Here is a 26520-nt window from a genome sequence, read left to right as displayed (position 1 = left end):
CCTCGTCTTCAACCTCGGGCACCCGAGCCATCTCCGGTCGATTCGCCGCCGCCAGGACCTCCCCGAGCTCGCTGACCCCCTCTCCGACTCCGCTGTGAGCTCCTCTTCCTTTCCCCTCTTCTCCCGTGCTCGCGCTCGTCCCCTAGCTCCATTTTCCACCGCGGCCGAGAGCTTCTCGCCGCCGGCCATGGCGCAGCCTTGGCCACAGCCGTGCAAGCCCACAACGGAGCGCCTCACCGTGCTCAGTGCAGCACCAGGAACCTGTAGCCACCCCTAGTTCTCCCTCCCGTGCACCGTAGCGTCGAAACCGACCTCGCCCGAACTCCGGCCGCCGCCACGAGCTCGATTCCGGCGAGCTCGCTCCACCCCAGCTCCTCACACTTGCTCCATTGGATGCGCGAGAGCCTGGGCTTCGCACGGATGGTCTCCAGCGTCGATTTGGTCGCCGGAGGGCGTTTTCCGAGCCGCGCCGCCGTCTCGGGCCTCGCCGGCGTCGAGCCGCCGGCGAGTTGACCCAGTTTGACCCCTGGGTGGGCCCAGGTAGACCCCCCTGAGTCTATGACAGGTGGGGCCGGTCTGTTAACTAATTTAGGTTTAGTTTTAATTAATTTTAATTAAATCAGTCACTGACATGTGGGCCCAGGCCCCACTGACAACTAATTAGTGTTAATCTAATCTTGCTAATTAGCTGAGAGGCTGACAGAAGGGGCCCACTAGTCAGGTTTGACCTGGGCTGGCGCCTTTGACCTGCTGAGGTCAGCATGGCGCAATGCTGATGCAGTAATGCATTTTCTGGATTTAATTTTATTTAGGAAATTCCAGAAAATGTTTAAAACTTCTAAAAATCATAGAAATTCAACCATAACTCCAAATGAAATAATTTATATATGAAAAATTATCAGAAAAATTCAATCTATCCATCTGTAATGGTTTCATGCATGACAAAACAAGTTTACCTTGCTGTTTAAGCAGAATAAGGAAATGCACTATTAAGGCCATGTTTAATGAGCTAATATTTGAATCTTTGATTCAAAGGAGTTCATTCCTTTCTAATATACCTTGCATTAGGCCAAGACACATTCATATTGCCATGTCATAGCATGCATCATATTGTTGCATATCGTCATGTGTTGATTGTATTCCGATGTGTTCTTCGTGTTAGGTTCTGCCTCCAAGGATATTCACGAGTATCCAACTGAAGGGCAGTATCCCACTACCACTCCATCAGGCAAGCAACCATTGATCATTCCGATACAAACCCATGTTCTCGCTCCTGCTCTTGTTTACTGCATTAAGACAACGTGATTCAAACTGCTGTGTGCTACAATAGTTGAACCCTTATCCTCTGCATGACCTGTCATTGCCACAGTAACTAGATGAAACCCACTAGCATGTGTAGGAGTTGATTGAGCCATGTATGTGATTCCTACCTTGCTATGCCTGCTATGCTTAGAGTTGTGTCAGGTCTGGTTCATCTGGGTGATGGGCCAGAGTGAAATGCTTATGCCGGTAATGTGAGGGATGCGTTGAACATGTTTTGATAAAGGTATCGATGAGAGGCAATGTAGGAGTACATGGTGGGTTGTTTCATTGAGGCCGTCCCTAAGAACTGAGATCTGTATGTGTGATTTAAGATTCAGCTACTACCATGCATTGGGATCCTTAATTGACCCTCTCGGCTTCTTAACCACCCTAGCACTCTGTCCAGGAGTTGCAAATAGTTTCTGGTGTTTGTAGGTTATGTGTTGGCGGCCGTGCGTAGCGCTGACCCTAGGGGTGGGCTATGTTGCGGTAGATACACCATGGCACGGTGTACCGAGTCACCCGTTAGGTGTCTCGGGAACCCTGTTCACATCGTTCAGGGCCGTATGTGGAAACCTCGGCCGGACTCCCTGCGGATGGAACCTGGATAGGCGATAAACCTGGACTAGAGACTTAAGTGTTTAGGTAGGCCGTGGCCGACACCCTCGCTGGGCTTCCGCTTGAAGGTTGCTGAGTACATGTCGTGTAAACGGCGGTAAGTGGTGGAAGCGTGTATGACGAAGTACACCCCTACAGGGTATAAAACTATTCGAATAGCCGCGTCCGCGGTAAAGGACTACTTGGTTGCCTATACAGTTCATAGACAAGTTAATGGATACTACTAAAAGACTCAAGATAAGTGTGAGTATCGAGGATGGCCCTCTCGTAGGATGACGAGGGAGGATCCACGGTGGAGTATTGTGTTGGTGAGTAGTGGACTCGTGTGCGAAAACTATTTTACTGGTGAAGTTCCGTAGGATAGCTTAGCCAAGAGTCAAAGCTGGCTTGCTGCATTAACCCCACCACCTTCTTGAGAATAAGCATGTTTAGTAGGTTCTGATGTAAGACTTGCTGAGTACCTTTGTACTCATGTTTGCTTAATTACTGTTTTCAGACGACAACACCGCCCCCTCCGATGGGTTCTATGTAGACCTTGACGTCGATGAGTGACTAGCCACCCAGGTGGTGATCCTGGCCATGGAGGGCCCTATGTAGATAGACAGGCTTCGAGAAGCCTTCTTTCTTTCTAGAGTCTGTACTCAGACTAGTTGCTTTCGCATGTGCTTGTATGTTTGTATGACTTGAGTGTCGGGTCATGTGACCCCTATCTGTATGAACATGTTATGTATGGCTCTCTGGAGCCTTTAAATAAAGTACTTGAGTTGTAGAGTTTTGTTGTGATGCCATGTTGTATGTACTCATATTGGGCATATTGTGTGTATGATTGAAATGCTTGGTATGAGTGGGATCTGACAATCTAGTTGTTTATCCTTGGCAGCCTTTCTTATGGGGAAATGTAGTCCAGTGCTCCTCGAGCCATAGTAGTCCGCTACAGCCCGGTTCACCGGAGTCCTGCTAGCCCAGCACTACTGTTCAGGACACTTGACTGGCCGGCATGTGTTTCACTTCGTTCCTATGTCTGTCCCTTCGGGGAAATGTCACGCGGTGATTTCCGGAGTCCTGCCTAGCCTGCTACAGCCCGGGGTTCCCCGGAGTCCTGTTAGCCCAGTGCTACAGCCCGGAATCACTCGCTGATGACCGACATGCTCGATGTGATTCATGTATGCCTGTCTCCATAGGTCTGTGCCGCTTTGGGTTCACGACTAACCATGTCGGATCGGGTTCTCTGTCATATGGATGCTAGCGACACTATCATATACGTGAACCAAAAGGCGCAAACGGTCCCGGGCCATGGTAAGGCGACACCCGTGGGGTACCGTGCGTGAGGCCGCAAAGTGATATGAGGTGTTACCGGCTAGATCGATGTGACTTGGAATCGGGGTCCTGACAGGTAATATAAAAACATTATGTGAACAAAGGGGGTACAACAAACATTGCTATTCTACGTATGTTGCCTATTGACGTGCGGCTTGAAGGCCCGGGCGCATGTTCGATCCTCGTGCTTTATTTTTTAATTTGTATATGGGTCTAAATTTGTTTCATGACATGTGGGCCCCTCAGTGTGTGTAGCACTTTAATTTGTGGGTCGAAATTTGTTCCATTCCAAGTGGACTATCGGTGTGTAGTTTTGTAGCTTATTTATAATAATTAAAGAGAACAACATAGTTTTTTCAATAATCCCATGGTGCAACGTTGAAGGAGAGAAAGGACGTGGGAGAGAGCGATGACCGAGCCAGAGGGAAATCAACTAGGGGGGTTGTGTGGGTTGCAACGGTGTTTGGAGTAGTTGTGGACCGAATGCTACGAAAATATAATCTAAACCGACCGGAACAAATGCCTACACAGATTAATCCAAGGTTGGAGTTCCCCTTGCAATGTAAATAGCTCCGGCTTTGCGAGGGATGGATAGGTAGTAGCTTCAATGCGTGGAAGATACGGTGTGAGAAAGCGAGGTCAATCGAGAGACATATAGATAGAGAGACAAAGTGAGTGTGGTCTGACATTCATTGAACAAATATATATATGCTCTGAGAGATATTGTCCGATTGAGCTTTTTGGCAAGGGTGAGGGCTATAAGATAGAGCTTGAGAGATGATCCAGTCACAGACGTGTAGATATATTTTGTGCGTGGGAGGAAGCAAGGTCAACCGATCACATAGGGTCGCCGTGCGATCGAAAGAGTGAGACGGGTTGGAGAGAGTGACCTAGATAGACGATGTGCGTGAGAGAGTATACAATGTGAATATGTCGAATTGGGCTCAAACATGGTGATATATCGTGTTTGTGTGAGAAAGAGCGAGGTCAATCGAGACATATGGAGAGAGAGAGAGAGATTGAGTGAGTGTGGCCCACCATGAGGTCGAAAGAGTGGCGGCGGCTTGGATGGACTGACCTAGATAGACAATCTGCATGAGAGAGTATAGAGTGTGTCGATCGAGGCCCGAACAGGGAGATATATCATTTGTGTGTGAAAGAAAACAAGGTTAAACGAGACTCAGATAAAGAGAGCGAGATCGAGCGAGTGTGGCCCGCCATGCGGAAGAAAGAGTGAGACAGTCTCGAGGGAGTGACCTAGATATACAACATGCGTGCATCCGCACGAGAGGTTGGGGGGCTAGATAAGCAATGCATGTATTTAGTGCGAGAGGGTGAGAGGGAGAGGGAGAGAGAGAGAGAGAGCTCGGCATGGGGTGCAATGGCGGGTGTGTGAGGTAAATACATTTGGTAATAGAGTGGAAAAGGGGGTTGTGTAGTTGAGAGACTTAGAGATCGAAACATGGAGAGAAAGAATGAATGTGTGTTGGAAACCGATAGCTTCCTAAGGTGGTTAGGAGAGGAAGATTGACCGATACAGGAAGTATGTAGCATTTGTGCGCGGGGGGGCTAAAAACAAAATTTGAATGTACATAGTACAAGACTTAATATCGATGTTTCAATTCGGTGTACATTGTAAGATTTGAACCGAGGACCAGGCATACGGGTAATTATTTCGAATCCGTGCCATACTAAGTTTTGAAAAGTTGACATTGACTCAGTTTGTTGTGCTATTTTGCAGGTCATATGTTTGAATCCATCCAAAAGTTTTCTCACTACCATGGTGTTCATCATATACATATGAATTTGTATTAAAAAGTAGCGTGGATACAGTGAAATGCGAAATCCACGTTAGAATTGGAGATCGCTACGTGACACACACTCTAATTCAAATAACTAACTACGTGACACACACTCTAATTCAAATAACTAATTATGTGACACACACTCTAATCCACGTTAGCGTGGGTACCGTTTCGAATTTTTTTCAAATAACTCCTCATTAATTAATTTATAGTACTCCCTCTGTTCACTTTTATAAGACCTTAAAGACATTTCAGACAATGTGCAAAATAGTTCATTTTAAGTTGTCTGAAACGACTTACAAAAGTGAACGGATGGAGTATCTTGTTTCGAATGACTAATTATTGCAAGGAAAACACGGGCATGGTAATACATACAGATTCGTTTCCAAATGAAAGAAGATCCGTTTGCATTCTCAAATGTAGGTGCACCAGGTAGACCAGGGTCGTGTCAGGGTGGACGCTGCTTCGGTGCCTTAAAGGCAACTGCCTTTGGGTCACTGACATGTGGGCCAGCCACCTGTTGGGCCCACATGTCATTGACACAAAGGCAGGTGCCTTAAGGCACCGAAGCATAGTCCTGTCGGGGTGGTCGCGTGTGTCGGACGGACGTGTAGCACCCAGCCACCCACCCCCCCCCCCTCCCCACAAAAAAAGGATGACGACAATATAAGTTCGCGCTTCCAAGTTTTGGATTGAAATATCTGGCGGCCCCAATTCCAGCCCTGCAAAAACTCTCTTCTCCATCGTCCCCTTCCGCGCCCAGATTGCTCAAATCCCTAATTCACCGCCAACCCTCGAATCGCCCCTCGTCTCGTCTCTTTCCCCACCGTTCCCCACCTCTGTGCCGGACGACAACGACGAAGACGATGGTCACGCTTCACCACCGCACCGGAGCTACCTCATCTACGCCCTCATCCACCGCACCCAATGGTCCACCGACAACGTCGGCCGCCGCAATCGACGTGCCGCACAGACACCGAGTTCCACCACATCAGGTGCGCTTCACCGACACCGTCTCCCAGCTCACCGGGGCTACTTCACCGAGCACATCGTCGCACCTCCGCCCCCCGAGGCCGTTGGGGCTTCACCAACGGTCTCGTCCACCGCATCATAGAGCTCCGCTGCCACTCAAGATCTGCATCCGTGCGCGGCCAGCCAACGCCAGCGCATTACCCTCAACGGCTCTGAAGTGACCCGCACTCTAGCTAGGCGAGCATGCGCAAACGCCGGCCCGAACTAGGTATCCACACATCACTCCCTTGTGCACTATTCCGACGATGTTTGGATATCCTTTCACTGCTCTCTTAGCTTACACACCTATGCAACTCTGACTTTAACTCTTATTTCTTCTGGAGATATCATCTGAAACAAGCAAATCCATTTTTTAGCGAAGCATGACGGCGCTACGGGATCTGGTACACATCCTGCACACCCATATAACCTTGTAAGTATCTGTCCTCCGGTACAACATCAAGGTCGATTCCTCTTATTTGATCAACCATTCGTCGTGTCAAAAATGCAGAGGAGGATGCAAGGAGCTCAAGGCCTGCACATCCAAGCAAGTGGTAACATGGACTTGTACATGGAACATCCCAAGCACAAACAAAGCTGTAGTGAGCCTGTACAACGAGCTAGCGTAAGTCCCTGCATTTCATTTAATTCGTACTGGCATTCGTGTATGATTTGTGTGCAGTGGCTGATCCACGAATTCAAGTTACCAGGGGCGAACATTTAACTTAAAAAATACGAAGGCACTTGCACTCCGGAAATCAACATAACTTGAGAAATGTGAAGCTACATGCACTTTGAAAACCATCTAATGATCCTAAGTAGTTCAGATTATAAACACTAAATGATGCAAGCACCAAAAAACACAAAATGCAACATGGTGTACAAGGACTACAAACATGGTCTATACCTGCTTGAATTATTCGTTCTCTGGCAGAAAATATCGAAGTGTAATTGCATGTATAACCAGTGCGCAAACTACATATCAATATATCTATCATGCACAAGTATGCCAATACTTTCAAACAACAGATTAGAAAAGTATTTATGCTATGTTGTCATGATACGAGGACTTTCTAGTAGATGGCCTCGACATTTCCTCAAGCTATGAAAATGCACTATAATTTTCTTGTCATCAATGCCTGCAAATCTCTGTCTCTCTCAACATAGTAGATCATTATTAGACACTAAATCCTTCAATGAGCTTGCAAAATGCTTGCATTAGATCCCTCGTAGACACTATATGTTCATCACCAGGAGCATGTAAAATGTTTGCATCAAATCCTTCATTAGCAGTCTGTTCATTAGACACTTCAGGCTCAAGAACAACATGAGCTTGTATGTTTGCACCGGAAACTTGATTAGATACATCAGATGCAGTCAGTTCAGTATTGATTGGGGGAGTTATAAAATAAGTAGAAATTGGTTTCATTTTCTCATAGATTCCCTACATACAAGCAGTTTTACAACACCGTCAGGTTTAACTATTGGACAGAAATTGAAGAGTTGAATTAGATATAATCAGGGATGTGATGTACCTGCTCGTTGCGCATGCTACTCTTGCAAGCTGCGACTGTCCGTTTGCGCAAGCTCGATGCCATGCCCGTGCTACCGCCGCTGCCTCCCACGCAGGCTACACCCAGGGTTGGATCTTCATATTCTTGTCCTTCTGTTCGCTTGAAGCTCGGCGACCGCCCTCCAACGAGGGCGTGAGGAAGAGCTGTGTCGGTCTGTCCAGCGGCGGCTAGGTTAGGAGCGAACCAGACTGGAGGCTGGAGCGAATGAATTGGGAGTTTTCCTACTGTCGATCGATATGGGAGGCGCTCGTTTGGGCCACGAGCCTGCTATAGGGCCTGCCTTGCACTTATGTTATTGTCCCATCCAAATTGAAACATTTTTCTTCATTTTTTACATTGCCTGCTCATGCATTGGGACGAACAAAACTAGCGTGGGCCAACCTGGACGACTCAAACTAGGTGCACACTTTCCAGCCACCTGAGGCGGTCGCCCATACCAGCCCCTATGGTGGCGTCGCCCCTTTTTGCGTGTGTGATTGGATAGTGAAAAATATTCCAGTGGCGCTTTTGATTTACCCACAGAATGGTTGAATTGCTTGTTTCTATGAACTGAGTTCGCTAATAATGTGAAGGATGCCAGTCTTTTCATCCTATTATAGATTGCTTAGATCTCGATATGCCAAAAGTAATCGCATGAAATATACAGTAAAAGCTAGTGTGATGTGTTTGGCTACTACTAGTCTGACTACACGTCCTCATATAACATATCAAGGACGCACCATCTTACCAGATTAACCATTCGACTTACCCATGCAATGTGGGAAGAAAGAAGTATTTGATTGTGTATCCAAGCAATTGATGCCATGGACTCCTTTGTACAACCTTGTAAGCGAAAAAGAAGTTGCAGTGTGCCTGTACAAAGAACTAGCGTAAGTTCAGTTACCTGCTTCTCGGAATTTTAGTTAGCCACTTATTGCAAAATTGTTCAATTACGTTGCTTGGCTTAATTTAGTTTGCTACTGATTACATAATGGCACAACATGTTAATCATATTGTAGACTACGCCTATCTATGTGTTTGATACTTACTGTTAAGAATTACATGTTTGCCTTAACTTAAATATCTACTTGTTTGTTTAACTGCTTTGCTGCTGCAACAGCGGGTTACAATGATGTTAATAACTACTTTTCAGCATCCAATTGAAACTCTTTAATTCCTTGTTTGTTTAACTAGTTTGCTGTTATAACTCCTAGTTGAGATGTTTTGCTAACTTCAACTTTTCTGAATCCAATCGAAACTTTAATGGCAAAACAGGTTAGCCCAAGATCAAAGAGCGAGGTCCCCATGGACGTTGCATCATCCCACAGCAGTGGCACCAGCCCAATCATGCATTATGAATTGCCAACTGCTTATGCTCTAGAGGCTAAACTACTGGTAGAAAGAGATTCTGCTTCTGCACTTAGAGATGAAGTTGACATGTTGAGGAAGCAAACAGCACAATCACAAGTAGTACTCAAGACAACCATTAAATATTTGGTGGATTTCAAAATGAAGCAAGCTGAGACTGACCAGATTGTTAAGGTCCTGAAGGAAAAAAGGAAATTAAATTCCTACTTGGTAAATCATAGGTGAAATGTTCTTTCCATAGTTGAATAACCTTTGTGTTGTTTTAGAGATCATGTAATAATTGTTTTTTTGTTTGTAATTTTATTTGAGCACAAGTATGTATTAATTGATAAGACTCGGAGACATTTCATTTGGATTGCTGTGCCAGACCTACAAATATGCCAATCGGGCTGAATGTGCATTCAGCAATAGTAGTAGTATAGATGGACCATAAGTGGCACGCATCGGAAAGGGCCAAGATGCTGGCTAAAAAAAGGATGTTGTTGTAGCCAAAAAAAGTACAGCGGCCTGGCTTATGTATGTTAGTTGATATTATTGATCCATATACTCTATAATTGTTTATATGTCTGTTAGTTCTGTACATTCTTGGTTGATTGACTCGGTATTTGAATCTTGATACCTCGCTTGTGTACATATCTAAATGGGAGTACACATTATGCTGCGTGTGACATTTGAGTTGGACATGAAGTGTTCCAAATATTCGAATTCACCATAAACTGGATTCTAGTTTCTGAATTTGAGTATCGGCATTTGTAAACCATATTCATATATGACACTGGAATACATCTTTGTCGTCCTTTTGAAGATATATAAAAACACATAGAATGATTTATAAAGATCCATATAGGAATACAAAATGGATTCGAATTTAGTTGCCAGGGTAAACGTGGATGCTTATTGTCCAAAATTCAAAAGAAGCAGCAAAATGTCCACTCCCACGTCGGCTGCCCAAAGCCAGGTGTTTGGGAGATGGAAATTACTGTCTACCCATTACATAGACAATCCATCGGCCCGATTTCCACTGCTCTAAATAGGGGTAGATTAGTAACTTCAATTAGATGTGACACGACCGCCTCTGAGCCCATTCTGACACGGTGGACATCAAACATGGGCGGAAAAACTCTTTTGATTCAAGCTCGTCCAAAAGACCATTGTTTCTCCCTCCATTCCCCACTCATACACGGTGGGCGGCAAAACAAACTCGACTCGGCCAAAATCGATGTAGGCAAATATTTTCAATAGGGGCAGGTTTGTAACTTCACTCAGACGTGACACAACCGCCCTACCTGTCAGCCCCATTCATACACCGTGGGCGCCAACCATGGGCGCCAACCACCCTCTCCTTGCCCGAAATCGCTCCGGGCAAATATTGGCGAGATGCGAGTTTACCGTCCTATCCCTAAACGACGAGACGTCCAAATTTTAAACGGGGGCTAAGTTTGTAACTTTCCCATATTTCAGACAGGCGCGTCCCAAAAACATGGTTCCCCGTACCTCTCCCTCCATTTTCCCATTCATACACCGTCCGCGCTAGAACACCCCATCCCCACACCAGCCTCCGTCTGCCACCCCATCCATCGTTGCCGTCCTCCACCACATCCATCGCCACCACGCTCCACCATGCCAGAGCGCCTACCAAGACCGCGCCGTCCACTTCTAGAGATGAACGTTTCTCATCCATGGCGACGGACCAATAGCCTTGCATCGCGTGCTCTCGCTTCATCGGTGTCGTCATCCTCTTAGCCGGGGCCACTCACACGACCTTCTCTTCCACCGCAACGGGACTTATCCCCCGATGCACCCGTCTACCATCGCAGATCTGCTTCAACGCCACCGACAACCATCGCACCCCCGATGCCTACACGGCGCCGCAAGAGAGGTGGTACTTCATATCTCCTCAACTTTTTGATCTCAACCAGAAAATAGACCTTAACTTGGTTACTCTACTTTCTTTTCAGCTCTTAGAATTTAGTTCTTAGTTCAAAGCAAACAATGGATGCTAAATATCATTTCTCCGGTTTGCAGCTTCAAATCTTCCATGGCACAGCCATAATACGATTTAATTGATCATGCTTAGGGTTTAATTGATCATGTTGGTTCCGTGGTGGTTTCTTTAATAGAAATCGGAGGGGAAACCCTCTTTTGCTAAAAAAATATGCTTAGAGTTCCCCCTTTTATGATCACTATACGATCAGAATACGTGCTTCGTGCCATAATAAGACTGCTCCACCCATCAAGCTAAACAAGCTTAGTTGTTCAAATACGAATCTGATATTATTAAAACAGAGTTGTTTAATTGGTCAGCTAAATGTTCCTAAATTAGTTTCGAAAATGCATGTTCACCGCTCGGGTGTGTATCTCTACAGGGTGCCCACGGTGGGCCGGCCCACCCTGGGATTTTGGGTCGTCCCAGACCTCGATTCCCCTCTGTTCTGTTGTGCGCTTCCGATCTCTACTCGCCCCCAGCCGCCTGCCTCGCCGGCGACTTGCCGTCCCCGGACGGCATGACTCTTGGAGGAGACGCCCGACTAACAGGAGGCCAGGAGCCGCTCGCCCAACAGCGTCACCGCTGCCCGGGCGCACCGCCGTGCCTACCTTCCCAGTCCGTTCAGGGCTCAGGCGTGCAGCACCCACCAAGCCAACCCGATTTATCCTGAGATACATCCTCAACACTCAGCAGCCACTCCTCATCACCCATTTTCTAATTGTTTCATTACTCATTAGGCAGGATCGTCATTAGGGTTTGTTGTGTGCTCAGTGCTACCTACACTGAATGGTTCAGATGTATTTCGGTAATCTTTAGTACCTCTAAAGTTCACAGGGTTTTCAAAATTCCGGCCTTCGTAACAGAAACTAGTCATTTTGGATTGTTGGTCGTAGTGACATTGACCCAGATTACTACTGCAAGCCAGGTTTGTTGACAATTTTACTTGTATTTCTTACTCATTCGATATAATATCCAATTATTCACGTCGAGTAGTTGCAAACAATAAGTGCTAGAAAAACTTCTTCATTCAGATTTTGGACGGTCTCTTACTGCAATTACAATTCTGCATACTTGCCCTAGTAAGCTCACAAATAAATGATTGATTCACTACATCTATGTTTGCCTTGTCATATTTGTTGTCAATATTCTTTTAGGGTAGACTACCCTATTTCTAAATACTGGAACCGTAGACATGAGTGAATAGTATTTCTCTATATGATCTCTTCCATCATGTGTGGGTAATGAACACTGCATTGTATAGAAAGAAAGTGTCATTTCCAGCTTTTACATAGGTTTCGATCTTTTACATGGAATACAATCTGCCTACTTGCTTTGTGTCGCACTACCAACACTCCACCCTTGAAGCTAAACATTACGCCACTCATAATTGCTTAGTCTATTTTTTCAAATACGATTTTCATATGATTCTAATGTTCCTACTTCAGTTTTGAAATGTGTGTCTGCCTGTTATAGAGACATAAGGGGTTTGTATTTCTGTGTGTGGTCTGGTCAGCATGGTTGGGGAGGTGAACTTTGCATATGCAGGGGTTTATAGGGAGACACTCTTCGAGTTGAATCCGCAATGCATTCCATAGATAATCTGACTACTTTTTATGTTTTCATGAATCTCAGATTCTGAACAGCATCATAATGATTATGAGCTTGCGCGCATGAAAAGAATAAAGCAGAACAATGCCATGCATGTCAAACTTGGCATTAAGGGACTGAAATCAAGTCTGGATGCAATGCAATGCAAACGCTCTCCACCTATAGATTCATGCTCAGAATATGATCCTAACAGTGATTCTGAGCTAGAGGGAGACCTAAGTCAATGTAGCTCCCTAGTGGAGGAGTCAGAGGAAGATGCCCTATCTTATTCACCCATCAAGGTACTTGCTCTAACTTTCCAAGGTTACATTGCTCGCACATATCTTGCAACTGATGCTTTGCATTGCTTCTACTTTGTTGAACTGCCATTAGCTTAGTTTACACATTGTGTATGTGAATACGCCCTGCCTATCCATTTTCAGTACATATTCCATCTGTCATCATACCATATTTATCCATTCAAATGCTGTTCTTGTGTATCAGACGTTCAAAAGGAAGAGGGCGATTGCTGATTGTGGAGGAGCACAAGCAAAGTATTTGGAAAAGGTAGTGGCACCTGATAAATCAAATAGCCCATTAGGTGTAGTTGCAATATCACCTGACCCACAAAATACCCCAACTCTAGCAGACTCTAGCCCTACTACACTGGTCATTTCTGATGCCCCAACTCAGCAGACCCCAACTGCAGCAAACAGTATGATTATGCCAGTTGACATAGCACCAGCTGTACGAGCAAAACCCCCATTCCAGCAAAGAGTACACCAAATCCAGTTGCCAAATCCCTTTTCGAACCAAAGAGAGCCCCAATTGCAGCAAATAGGACCCCTGTTCCATTTCTTCCCAGTTTAGAAGATGAAGATTATGTTGTTGTCAGGAACTTTGTGCGCATCTTTCCTTCATGGAAAGATTATACCGCAGACACAGAACAATTTCCAGTCTTCCTCCACAACTTACGCGTAAGTAATGTACTAATGTTATTCATGGTCATTACTGCATATGTTTCTGCTGACAGAAGACACAAGATTTCATTCTTTAAAATAGGCGAGGAGCAAACTGGATTGTGATGACGAGCAAGGGTTGGTTGCGCTTTTCAAGCACTCGTTGATGAAGTATCGTTCCTACCTAAGGCAAGCGCACTTCGATGGCAAGCCTCTGAACGAAATTTCTGTAAAGTCTCTGGTGCTACATTTATCCGACGGTGACTGGAATAATCTTGTTACACATTGGTCTCGGCTGCAACGTAAGGTACTGTCTATGATATCACATCACAATTTGAACTACATTTCTGCATTTGGCTTAATGTCTCACTTGTACGAAAACTGTTAGCAGTAGAACATTTGTTCTCAAGGGACCACAGAATCTCGCAACTATACTGCACACTGCATTGCTCTTGTGAGTACCTCTTGCCCTGTATGACCATACTTACTTTCATAGTTGTTTGATTATGTAGCATCACTGCACATGTTAGCCTCGTAATCGTCCATTTGGTGGACATTATAAGATCTGTATGGACTCTTACATAAATTTAGAATCAACCCAATGCTTTTGAAGAGGTTTAGCTCTGCAGTCCTCTTGTAAGGACTGAATGTGGTCTATCACTGTACTTACATTAACAGCTACTCCCTCTGTCCCATAATATAAGAACGTTTTGTACAGTACACTAGTGTTTAAAGCACTCTTGTATTATGGGAAGAGGGATTGGTTCATTTTGTAGCATTCTGCATCTTATCTCCCTCGCCCACCATTTACTAAAAAAGATCGGATCTATATTTAATCTTACCAACAAGTAGAATACACAGACAATGCCAGTGCAGAAGTGTAGCCCATTGCTCTTGTCAGTACATTTTGTCCTGTAACGCTTGTACTTCCAGGGATTGGTAGTTGATTATGTAGCATCAATCTGGATCTTATCTTCATTATCCTCTGTCCCTTCCAGTATTATCATATCTATAATTACTCTCTAGAAAATGTAGAGTACAGACAATGCTTATGAAGAAAATTATGTGCTGAAATTCTTGAGTTATCCTTCCCTTGACATGGAGAAGGGCATTATAAAGCCGGTGTTAAATGTTAATGTAAGTCAGTCCTTCTAAAGCCTTTATCCTCAACTGCTGTTTAATTTGCTCACACTCCCTATCATTTACTGCTGTTTAGTTTGATGTTTCTACCAAAATGCATGTTCGTAAGAACCATAAGTTCTAAGTTTTACTTGTAAAACCAAATTCCTTATTCATACCATGCACATTACTTAATACTCCCTATATGTATGCTTGTTTTTGTGGATCTATAATCTAGTGTGTGGTGAAGCAGCCCACATTTGCACCTTGTCATCTCCTATTTTATCTTACTGATGTGCCTGATGATATGAACAACATGCCATGCACATTATCCAAAATAGATACAATGATTTTCTTTGCCATTCATCTATGCTTGTTATGTTGACATGGTAATCCAGTAGTGTGGTCAAGCTCCCCGCATTATGAACAATGCCAAATTATGCTATTGATATTTTGAACTTACTCTTTATTTTCTAATTTGAAATTGGATGGAATTGACAGAACAGTTATCATCTTTGTTTATACACGTGCAAAACCTGTCATCTCTCTGCTTTGTTTCAGGGTGATATGCATGATGGCATGCACAAGTCTGCTGAAGGCTGTGAGACAAACCCAACATATATTGCAGCAAAGAAGGCAAAACATCTTGAAGATAGCGAGACAACCCCAAAGTCTTGTCTTGATGCAGTGTTCAAGTTACTTGAGACTAATAGTCAGACAAGCTCACAAAATTCGTTGTCTGAATCAGTTCGACTTCTTCAGTCCCAAGTTCTAGCAGAAAGGCATTCTGCAACTCAACTTCGACTTGAAGTCCTATCTCTAAGAAAGATTGTGGAGAACACCAATGAGAACCTCATCGCTAAACAGCTACACCTGGAAGCTATGACCGACATGCTAGGCCGGTCTCATAGCCTTGCTCAGCAGCTTGCACAACAGTTCCCCGCAAGGCTAACCTTTCTTGAACTGTCTTGGAAGTGGTCTCGGTTCAGTATTATTTTGTTACGCTGCAATGGTGCCCAGTTTTTGTAATCTGCTTCTTCGTTGTGCTTTATGATCACTGGTGGCGAACTTCGATGCCCAGTGGATGTAATATACCTTAAATCCTTTATTGTATAGTGCAGGTTTATTCTTAGTTACTATGCCGTAATTTCTTTATTGTATAGAGTAGGTTTGTTCTTAATTCCTACAAGTTACTGCCATCATTCGCTATTTGAAAAAAAATCAGATGTAGTCGACCGGACTGAAACATTCGACTCTAACGGGCCAGGTTTTTAGCGGACCACAATTGGGCTGGCCTGTGTCTTTCTTGGGCCTGAATGATTGGGGCCTTCACACATTGCGCCAGGCCCAAACTTACACCGGCCTATATATTAGTTAGGCCTTTTGTCGACCCAGCGCTTAGTTTGGCCCAGGTAGCGTTGGGCCATTAACAGGCTGAATATTGTACTGGCCTGTTGCGGCCGAGATGAAACCACGGGCCTTTAGCGGGCCAAAATGCATGTTGGGCCTCAATTTTCACTAGTCGTCGACGGGCCTTCAGCAGGCCAAAATGTAGACCGGTCCGTTTTGGGCCCAGTTAGCTCACGGGTCGTTACCAGACCGAAACATATCTCGGGCCTTAGTTGGCCCACTGATATCATGGGCCTTTAAGAGGCCGAAAGCTTAGCACAGGCATCAACGGGCTGAATTACACGACAGGCCTTTAACAGGCCCAAAGTCACGTTGGGCTTAACTGTTGCCAACTTTAGCACGGGCCGTTAGTGGGCCCGATGTCCCGTCGGACCATATATGGCCCATGGGCAGCACGGACCATTCCCAGGCCGAAAGTCACACCGGGCTGAAATGGGCCCATGTCTACATCAAGCCTCTAACAGGTCGAAAGTCACTGGGCTTTAGTTGGGCCCAAATATTCGGCGAACAATTAACGGGCCAGATCTGGCTTCGAGCCGCAAATGGGCCCAAATATTGGGCGAACGATTAACAGGCCAGATCTGGCTTCGGGCCGTAAATGGGCACAAATATTGGGCGAAAAATTAATGGGCTAGATCTGGCTTCGGGCCGTAAATGGGCCTTTATTAAGCAGGCCGTTATTGGGCTGGCCCACAAGTACCTGATTAAGTTCTACGGGCCTTTGACTGGGCCGGCCTTTTTAACCTATATGGGCCTCTGTTGGGCCCAGCCACGTGTCGACGTATCATAGGCATGTCTCCTCCAATGGACGAGCGATATCTGGCCCACTGACGAGCTGACAGGTGTTCCCTTCGGCCAATCAGAATTTTACACGTGGAAATTTCCCATTGGTCAGGGCTGTTAACAGGTTATCGGATCCAAAATCCGACCCGATAGCTTAACGGCGTTTCGTTACGGTGGAAGCCACGTGTCGGTCACCCTTGACGAAAGCAGTTCTGTGACGCGCGATTTATCGCCATGGAAGTGGAAACTTCCGTGATGATAATTTTGGTAATGTCATGGAACACTTCTATGACAGCACATGTATGACTATCTTGATTCTGTCATAAAATCGTCATGGATGTACATGCATGACAAAAAACGCGACCTACTGTGACAAACATGTATCATCACGGAAGTGTATTTTTTTGTAGTGCTCCTGGACCCTCTGGGGTTGTCCTTGTTCCCAGTTATGCTTCGCAGCCACTGAGCCACCGTCTCCTCGGTGACTTCCTCTGGGTGGACCCGAGCGGTGTCATCAATGCCTGAAATACATCCACATCGGATGGTCGTGGGCTTGGAGAGGCTGTATACGTCGACTGAGGAACACTTCCAGCAAGTCCATGCCAGTCACCCCCTCCCGGACTAATCTGACAACCTGGTCGGCTAAATGAGAAACTTCGCCTTTCTCCTCCGGAGTCATGGTCAATGAGGAAGGTTGGCGGGGTTGGTCCATGGTGAAAGGGGGAAGACCGGTCGAGTGGCCCGGAGTCGGGACATCCTTGCAATAGAACCAAGTCGACTACCATCCGCGGACTGACTCGGGAAGGGTTATTGAAGGAAAGGTGCTTCTACCCCTAGTTTGAATCCCCAAACCCCCGCACATTTGGATAACGTGGGTCTTATGATCAGTCGGATGTGCTTTCTTCATAGTTTGGGAGCGGCAAGTGAAAATGTGCTTGAAGAGACCCTAGTGCGGTGGGCAGCCCAAGAAGTTTTCGCACAAAGAAATGTACGTAGCAAGATAGGTGAAGGTGTTTGGGGGAAATGATGGATTTGTGCTTTAAAAAAGTTCAAGAAGCCCCGGAAGAAAGGATACGGAGGCAAAGAAAAACCATGGCCGACATGGGTTGCGAGGAGGACGCACTCACCCTCTTGCGGCTAAGGTTCAGTCTCATTCCCCGGCAATCTCCAAGACCAGTGAGCAATCAGGCCCGCACCGGCCAGATCCTCCAAGTCTTCCTTCTGGATCGTGGACTGGATCCAATCCCGTGTGATCCAGCCAGGCGGCAATCCGGATCTTGACGACGATACTGACTCGTCTTCTTGCCCTTTGTCGTCGCCGTCGCCTTCTTCGCGCACTCCACAGCTGCCGTCTTGTCCTTTCGCATTGCGGTGGACTGTGCACGGGCGGAGCGGCGGCGTCAAGAGTGGAGGAGGACGCGGTGGAGCAGCAGAGGAAGAAGAGAGAATGAGGCGCACTGTGCAAATGCATCGGCCTCGACGCCTTTTATGGGCTTACTTCTGAGTGGCTGACTCGTGGGCCCAAGCAATCCAGTCATATCCCGCAACAGTCGCTCGCCCGATACGTGGTGAAAAAGGCGACGCGAGTATCGAGGAGCCCCTGTCTATCCATTCCAATAACTACGGCATGCTCTGTCCTGCGCGCTTCTCCAAATTTTCGAATCCCGTGAGATCTCGGAACAACAGAGCAACCAATCGCGCCAAGATTTCACACCATAACACACTCGAAGATTCTCAATATAGTTCACTCGACGACCTCTGAATCGATCAAGGCGGCTGAAATAAGGTTGAAACCTCAACATGATTTCCGGACTCCGTTGGAATTCCTCCGGGGCATATAATCGAGTCGGAACCAACTTCAACCCTTCTTCAGTCGGACCTCAATCCATTCGGGGGCTGATGATGATGACATGTACCTAGGGTAGGGTCATAGGCCTATCCTAGACACCCTACCTAAGGACATTGCCCTAAAGCCAAGTACATTCAAGAACCAATGGAAGGTACTGACTGAAATCACATTGGAGTGCAATCCACTCGACCAAACATACCACTCGGATACCCCAAGTCCACTCGACCAGTATGCAGTCATTCGACCGCACGAAGAATCACTCGCAGAATGGAAGGTCTAAAGTCACTTAGGATGGCAACGGTCAAGCATTCACTCTATAGTGTTAAAGATCATTTATAACTCTTTATACCTAGCGTTACCACACTGTCTTAATGTACATTGAACCCTGTGTAACTGAGGGTTGGAGGGGTCTGGCACACTCTATATAAGCCACCCCCCTCTGGCACAAGGGTTCGCACCCCCTGTAACTCTCATGCATAATCCAGTCGACCAAGCCTCCGGGCACTGAGACGTAGGGCTGTTACTTCCTCCGAGAAGGGCCTGAACTCGTAAACCTTAAGTGCACAACCTCGTCGTAGCTTGGATCTTGCCTCCTCATACGTACCCCCTATTCTATTGTCAGACTTACTCCCACGACACCCAACACACCCAATACAATGGCAAAATTGTATAGGCGCACTAGTTCGGCGAAGAGATGATGATAAAAGTGTAATATTGATGGTAGAAATATATTTTTATAATCTGAATAAATAAAAACAGCAAGGTACCAAATAGTAAACGGGCTCAAAGACGGTATTGCAATGCTTGAAAATGAGGCCTAGGGTCCGTACTTTTGCTAGTGCAATCTCTCAACAATGCTAATATAATTCGATCATATAACAATCCCTCAACATGCAACAAAGAATCACTCCAAAGTTCCTATCCAGCGGAGAACATACGAAGAAATCGTTTGTAGGGTACGAAACCACCTCGAAGCTATTCTTTCCGATCGATCTATCAAAGAGTTAGTGCTAAAATAACACCAAATAATTTCAGATTCATAATACTCAATCAAACACAAAGAACCTCAAAGAGTGCCCCAAGATTTCTATCGGAGAAACAAAAGACAAGAACGTGCATCAACCCCTATGCATAGATTACCCCAATGTCACCGCGGGAATCCGCGAGTTGAATGCCAAAACACATATCAAGTGAATCAATATGATACCCCATTGTCACCACGAGTATTCATATGCAAGACATACATCAAGTGCTCTCAATTCCATAAAAGTATTCAATCCGGTAACAATGAAATCTCAAAGGGAAAAACTCAATTCATCACAGCAAGATAGAGAGGGGAAAACACCATATGATCCGACTATATTAACAAAGCCCGCGATACATCAAGATCGTGACATCTCAAGAACATGAGAGAGGGAGATTAAACACATAGTTACTGGTACAAACCCTCAGCCGTGATGGTGGACTACTCCCTCCTCATCGTGGTGGCCGCCGGGATGCTGAAGATGGTCACCGATGATGATTCCCCCCTCCGGCTGGGTGCCAGAATGGGGTCTAGATTGGTTTTCGATGGCTACAGAGCCTTGCGGCGGCGGAACTTCTAATCTAGGTTAACCCCCGAGGGTTTTTGGAATATTTGGGATTTTACAGGGCAAAGAGGGGGTGCGGGAGGACACCGAGGTGGGCACAACCCACCTAGGCGCGCCCTGGTGGGTTGTGCCCCCCTCGGGGCACCCCTAGGTGCTGCTCTAGCCCATTGGTGGTCTTATGGTCCATAAAAAATCCTCAAAAAGTTTCGAGGTGTTTGGACTCCACTTGATAGTGATTTCCTACGATGTAAAAAACAAGCAAAAAACAGCAATTGGCACTTGGTCAATAGGTTAGTCCCAAAAACTGATATAAAGTTGGTACAAAATGATTGTAAAACATCCAAGAATGATAATATAATAGCATGAATACTTCATAAATTATAGATATGAGACGTATCAGCATCCCCAAGCTTAATTCCTACTCGTCCTCGAGTAGGTAAATGATAAAAATAATAATTTAGAAGTGTGAATGCTAGCAAAGTGCACAAGTTTGATCAGTGACAATTTCAATCACTTTTCCAAGCATCATAACAACAATTCTTTCTCATAAAATTTCTCATGTTAAAGTACCAACAAATTCACATTTTAAGGTTCAAACAATGAATTCTCTTGAAACTCAACAACCTATGTTCTCGGTCACCAAGCAATTGTAATTCAACTTATTCAACAGAGTATAAGTAAAAGCTCCACACACTCAATGATGTCTACTACACAACTTTATTCTTGTAGACTCATGTTGGGCCTCCAAGCGCAGAGTTTTGTAGGATAGTAGCAATTTTTCCTCAAGTGGATGACCTAAGGTTTATCAATCCGTGGGAGGTGTAGGATGAAGATGGTCTCTCTCAAACAACCCTGCAACCAAATACAAGAAATCTCTTGTGTCCCCAACACACCCAATACAATGGCAAATTGTATAGGTGCACTAGTTCGGTGAAGAGATGGTGATAAAAGTGTAATATTGATGGTACAAATATATTTTATAATCTGAATAAATAAAAATAGCAAGGTAGCAAATAGTAAACGGGCACAAAACGGAATTGCAATGCTTGAAAATGAGGCCTTGGGTTCATAGTCCGTACATTCGCTAGTGCAGTCTCTCAACATTGCCAATATAATTGGATCATATAACCACCCCTCAAAGTGCGATGAAGAATCACTCCAAAGTTCCTATCTAGCGAAGAACATAAGAAATTATTTGTAGGGTACGAAACCACCTCGAAGCTATTCTTTCCGATCGATCTATCCAAGAGTTCGTACTAAAATAACACCAAATAATTTCAGATTTATAATACTCAATCCAACACAAATAACCTCAAAGAGTGCCCTGAGATTTCTACCGGAGAAACAAAGACAAGAACGTGCATCAACCCCTATGCGTAGATTACCCCAATGTCACCTCGGGAATCCATGAGTTGAGTGCCAAAACACATATCAAGTGAATCAATATGATACCCCATTGTCACCACGAGTATTCATATGCAAGACATATATCAAGTGCTCTCGAATCCATAAAAGTATTTAATCCGATAAAACGAAATCTCAAAGGGAAAACTCAACTCACAACAAGATAGAGAGGGGAAAACACCATATGATCCGACTATTAACAAAGATCGCGATACATCAAGATCGTGACATCTCAAGAACACGAGAGAGAGAGAGAGAGATTAAACACATAGCTACTGGTACAAACCCTCAGCCTTGAGGGTGGACTACTCCCTCCTCATCATGGTGGCCGCTAGGATGATGAAGATGGCCACCGGAGATGATTCCCCCCTCCGATAGGGTGCCGGAATGGGGCCTAGATTGGTTTTCGGTGGCTACAGAGGTCTGCGGCGGTGGAACTTGTGATCTAGGTTTATCTTGGGGTTTTTCAGAATATTTGGGAATTTATAGGGTAAAGAGGGGGGGGGTGGGAGGCCAACGAGGTGGGCACAACCCACCTGGGCGCGCCTGGCCCCCCAAGCACGCCCTGGTGGGTTGTTCCCCCCTTGGGGCACCCCCAGGTGCTGCTCTGGCCCATCGGGAGTCTTCTAGTCCATAAAAAAATCCACAAAAAGTTTCGTGGTGTTTGGACTCCGTTTGATATTGATTTCCTGCGATGTAAAAAACAAGCAAAAAACAGCAACTGGCACTAGGCACTCGGTCAATAGGTTAGTCCCAAAAAATGATATAAAGTTGCTATAAAATGATTGTAAAACATCCAAAAATGATAATAAAATAGCATGAATACTTCATAAATTATAGATATGTTGGAGACGTATCACTGAACCATCATATAGTCTTCTATGATTGCTAACACTCACCGCATACACATGAGTAAAACGTTTCAACCGGACACATAGAAACATAGGGGCTTATAATTTCGCCTTCCAATGTATTCACCTTGTGACACCCAGATATTTAAGCTATAGTAATACCCTGCTAATGGTGCCACATCACCATGATCCTTGTTGTTAATCTCGCGTTAGTTGAGAACCGATCCAAATTCAAATTTGAAATAAAAGCAAACATCAAAAGTTTTTCAAACATTAAGACTAAAATGTTCGAGAGGTGACATATAATGCATAGGTAATTTTGGTAATGAAGCCACATTTTTATGAAATATGTAAATGTTCCAAAATAACTAAAACAATGGCTATAACAATTAAATTAGTGCCTTTTATAAACATTAAATTGTTAAACTAATTTGTTTGGGGGGCCAACCTTTTTGTGGCAGAGGGCTAGACCAAGATAAATCAAAAACTAAGGTAAAACAGAAAAGGAAAATAAGTAAGAAGTAAAAAAGAAAACACAAATAAACAAAACCAAAAGAAATAAAAAGAACCCCCCCCCCCGCCCTGTTGGGCCGTAGTCCAGCTGGCCACCAGGCCAACAACCAGCCGGCCCAGCCCCTGGCCTGTACCCCCCTGAGGGCACCGAACCCTAGCCCCACGACCACCCCAATTCCCCCACTCCCTCCTGCTCCCCCCTCCCGATCCGATCTGGATCGGGGCTGTGACCCTGTCGCTGCTCGACGTCCCGGACTCCGCCGCCCGTCACCTCGTCCTCCTTGTCTCCTCCTCGCCGGCGACGTGTCCCCGTCCTCCTCCCCAAAGTCTCCATTGAGCCTCGCCGTCCCCTGCTCACCAACGCGGGTGAGAACCCCGTCGCCTCCCGCCTCTGCTCCTGCGCCCGCCATGGCCTCGCTCACGCCCACTGCCCCGCGGTCGCGCTCACTGCGCCTGGTCTCCGCGCTCGTTGCGACTAGGCCGCGCTCCCGCATGCCCCCGTCCGCCCCTGCTCACCCCCGCCTCCGGAGTCGCATGCGCTTGCCCGCACAGGCCCCCTTACGTGGCCACCCGCACCGCAGGCTGCGCCATGGGTGCCTCGCCCCGGCCTCCTCGCTCCACGCTCACCACGACCCCGCCGCGCCCACGGCTCCGCCTTCGCGCGCGCACCCGCATCACCACACCCGCCTGCGCTCCCCCCTCCCGCACGCCCACGTCGCGCCGCTGCGCCCCTCTGCCGCTCGCCCGCCCTGCTGCTACTACTCGCTGCAGCCGCCGTGCTCCACCACCTCCCCCCCTGTGTCCCGATTCGCCCGTCCCAGCTGCAGCCGCCGCTCGCGTCGGCCCACTCTGCCCCGCGCGCCGCTCCTCCTCTGCGCTGCGACGTCCGCCATCGCCGGCCACCGCGAGGCCCCTCCCCCTCGTCATGCGCTCCTCCCTGCGGCGCCCTATTGGGCGCCAGCAGCGCCCGCACGCCCCGGCGCCCGTAACCGCACCGCCCGTGCCCGCTAAGGCCCTATGGGCCTGTGGCAAACGGGCCCTGCGCCAGAACGATTTTTAAAAAAATAAATAAATAAAAATAAATAAACTAGTAATTAATTAATTAACGAGTTAATTAAGTTAATTAATCCTGCTTAACTAATCTAATTAAAATGAATTAACCTAATCACTGAGTTAGTCTAATTAACAGGTTTAGTTAGTATGAGACAATGACGAATGGGACCCACATGTCAGTTTGACTTGGTTAACTGACTAGTTGACTGCTGACATCACTCCGATATCATGCTGATGTCATAATTACATTTTCTAATTAAATTAATTCTGTTAATTCTAAAAATGAATTAAATCTTTGAAAATTAATATAAACTAATTTGTAACTCGGATGAAAATACTTTGTACATGAAAGTTGCTCAGAACGACGAGACGAAATGCTTAGTACATGAATTAAATCCTGATGCGTAGCCTGTCTTTGCTACTACTGTTGTTACCTTTACTTGCAATCCTAAATGCTTAGTATAGGATGCTAGTATTCCATCAGTGGCCCTACATTCTTGTCCGTCTGTCATGCTATACTACCGGACCCTGATCACTCGGGAGGTGATCACGGGTATATACTTATATATAGAATATATGATACCTGTGGTGACTAAAGTCAGGTCGGCTCGTAGAGTACCCGTGAGTGATTCACGGATTGGGACCGAAAGGACGTTTGTCCCGACGACCCTCTAAGGGGACCTTTGTGGCAGAGCGACAGGGTAGGTTGAGACCACCTAGGAGAGAGGTGGGCCTGGCCCTGGTCGGCGTCCGCGGTTACTTCAAAAATAACACGCTTAACGAGATCTTGGTATTTGATCTGAGTCTGGCCACTGGCCTATACGCACTAACCAACTACGCGGGAACAGTTATGAGCACTCGACGTCGTGGTATCAGCCAAAGCCTTCTTGATGTCAGCGACTGAGCGGCGCGCGCCGGATTGGACTAGAACACCTGCTCTTGTATTAGGGAGGCTAGGTCTGCTTCCGGCCGCGTTCGCAACGTGCAGGTGTGCAATGGGCGATGGGTCCAGACCCCTGCACGCATAGGATTTAGACCGGCGTGCTGACCTCTCTGTTATGCCTAGGTGGGGTTGCGACATGTTGATCTTCCGAGACCCGGCATGACCCAGGAAAGTGTGTCCGGCCAAAGGGGATCAAGCGTGTTGGGAAATGTGGTGCACCCCTGCATGGAAGTTTATCTATTCGAATAGCCGTGTCCATCGGTAAAAGGACGACCCGGAGTTGTACCTTGACCTTATGACAACTAGAATCGGATACTTAATAAAATACACCCTTCCAACTGCCAGATACAACCCAATGATCGCTCTCTCATAGGGCGACAAGGGGAGGATCGCCAGGTAGGATTATGCTATGCAATGATACTTGGTTAACTTATCATCTACTCTCTTCTACTGCTTCAAGATGGAGGCTACCAGAAGCGTAGTCTTTGATAGGACTAGCTATCTCCCTCTTATTCTGGCTTTCTATAGTTCAGTCCACATATACTACCCCTTTCATTGATATCAATGCATATGTAGTGTAGCTCCTTGCTTGCGAGTACTTTGAATGAGTACTCACGATTGCTTTGCTTCCCTCTTTTCCCCCTTTCCATACCTGGTTGTTGCGACCTGACGTGGGAGCCCAGGAGCCAGACGCCACCGTCGTCGACGACTCCTACTACACTGGAGGTGCCTACTACTACGTGCAGGCCGTCGGCGACGATCAGGAGTAGTTTAGGAGGATCCCAGGCAGGAGGCCTGCGCCTCTTTCGATTTGTATTCCAGTTTTTGCTTGACATCTTATGGCAACTTGTTTAACTTATGTCTGTACTCATATATTGTTGCTTCTGCTGACTCGTCTATGATCGGGCTCTTGTATTGGAGCCCTCGAGGGCCCTGGCTTGTAATATGATGCTTGTATGACTTATTTTATTTTTGGAGTTGTGTTGTGATATCTTCCCGTGAGTCCCTGATCTTGATCGTACACGTTTGCGTGTATGATTAGTGTACGATTGAACTGGGGACATCACACACCTCAAGGGCGATGTTAATAATAATAACTCATGCTACCCATATCTAACTGGATATATGTGCCTAGATCTTTCCTCACCACATGATGCTTGCCAAAAAGAAAAAGAAAAAAGGAATAAAGAGAAAAACGTTGACTCTTTGCATAAAAGTAAATACTGAAAAGTAAAAGATAGGCCCTTCGCATAGGGAATAAGAGGTTGCCATGCGCTTTTTGTTTGTATGATCAACCCCTTAGTGCAAAAGAATGTCATGTTATATTGCCCCTTATGATAGCAATCTTTATTATGCAGTCTGTCGCTTTTATTCTTTGCCATCACAAGTTCGTACAACGCTCGATTTTCTCTTACACTAAATTATCTAACACTTTTTAGAAGCAATTTTTATTGCCTTATTGCACCGATGACAACTTACTCGAAGGATCTTGCTCAATC

At 46.0% G+C, this 26520-nt stretch overlaps 1 long non-coding RNA gene across 1 annotated transcript; it reads left to right on the top strand.

Moving 5' to 3' along the window:
• Positions 1 to 23211: 23211 nt before the first annotated feature.
• Positions 23212 to 26012, top strand: LOC147985565 (uncharacterized). The gene is made up of 2 exons (XR_015615128.1): positions 23212 to 23391; positions 25705 to 26012. It is a non-coding gene; the product is annotated as an uncharacterized LOC147985565 (long non-coding RNA).
• Positions 26013 to 26520: the final 508 nt, after the last annotated feature.

Source organism: Triticum urartu, chromosome 2A, assembly GCF_056163025.1.
Source record: "Triticum urartu cultivar PI428250 chromosome 2A, HENAU_Tu73, whole genome shotgun sequence".
NCBI lineage: Eukaryota > Viridiplantae > Streptophyta > Magnoliopsida > Poales > Poaceae > Triticum > Triticum urartu.
This window is presented reverse-complemented; position numbering and strand designations above follow the sequence as displayed.